General features: G+C 33.6%; 1 pseudogene; it reads left to right on the top strand.

Annotated features, from left to right (window-relative positions):
* Positions 1-1,461, top strand: part of LOC107289575 — a 51,074-nt pseudogene that overhangs the window by 6,304 nt on the left and 43,309 nt on the right.

Below are 1,461 nucleotides of genomic sequence, written 5' to 3'. Positions count from 1 at the left end.
GCGTGAATTTCACATTTCTCACCCATATCAACTCCCAGGTATCCATAGAAATTGTTTCTCCTATATTTTGAGCCCATTTAATCATACAATCTTTAACTAGCTCAGTTTCTGAATCCAATTCTAATAGAACATTATATATCCTTCTAATATGTCCTTTAGCATCATCCCTTACTTGTTTCAAAAAATTCCCATCTTCCATGGAAAAAGCAGTTTTTTTATCAATTCGCCATCTCTCTTGAATTTGTCTATACACAAGCGAGGAAAAGTCTGGATTTTTCTGTTTCAAAACTTCTATTGATCTGAGGCACCAATTACCACTACCACTCTGATATAACAAGTCTTTATAAGATGGCGCCTCCATCACCACAAATCTAGGTATAGTTAAAAAAATATGTGATGGTATCACCCAAGTTGGAAGTTTAACATCAAACTTAGAAAAATACTTTTGCCAAACTCTTAACAATGCAGTCCTTATTATATGATTTCTAAAAGTTTTGTCAATCTTTTTCTGCATGAAAAGGTAGGCATGCCACCCAAAGTACAAGTCCCATCCTTCAACATTCAATATCCTTTTGTTAGACAAGTTAATCCAATCCGTCATCCATGTTAATGCACAAGAGTCATAATAAAGTGTCAAATTTGGAGCTTTAAGTCCTCCACGTTCTCTAACATCTTGAATAATCTTAAATTTAACTCTCGCTTTCTTGCCTTCCCAGATGAAACGATTCAAGTCTCTCTGCCATTCTTTCAGGTTAAGTTCATTTTTTAAAATAGGTAACATCTGAAATAAAAAAAGAAACTTAGGTAGAATGTTCATTTTAATGGCCGCAATACGACCCAGCAAAGAAAACTGAAGTTTTTTCCACATTAATAAGTCCTTTTGTACTAATTTCCACAGTCTTTCATAGTTATTCTGATAAAGTTTCATGTTAGAGGAGGACAAAAAAATTCCCAAGTACTTGACTTTATTAACCACTTCAAATCCTGATATTTGCGTAAGTTGATTTTTATCTTTGGCCATCATATTCTTTGTAAGAATTTTAGTCTTGTTAACATTAATTCTAAATCCAGCCACCTTGCCATATTGATACAGCTCTTGCAACAAAGATTCCAGTGACTCAATTGGTTGAGACAATGTAAAAACTAGGTCATCCGCAAAAGCTTTAAGTTTGTATTCTTTAGCAGAAATCCTTAAGCCTTTAATCATTGAAGATTCTCTAATTCTGGACAATAAAATTTCCAGTGACAATACAAATAATAAGGGAGAAAGTGGACAACCTTGTCTGGTACCTTTTTGTATATCTATAGGCTCTGTCAGGTCTCCATTAATAATTATTTGAGCACTCTGTTTTTGATATATCGCCTTTATAGCTGTTTTAAATTGATCTCCAAAGTTCATATAGTCCAACATTTTGTTTAAAAACTGCCATTCCAATTTATCAAAGGCCTTCTCCGCATCAA

Source organism: Protobothrops mucrosquamatus, unplaced genomic scaffold, assembly GCF_001527695.2.
Source record: "Protobothrops mucrosquamatus isolate PMUCROS unplaced genomic scaffold, P.Mucros_1.0 scaffold726, whole genome shotgun sequence".
NCBI classification, from domain to species: Eukaryota; Metazoa; Chordata; class Lepidosauria; order Squamata; family Viperidae; genus Protobothrops; species Protobothrops mucrosquamatus.
This window is presented reverse-complemented; position numbering and strand designations above follow the sequence as displayed.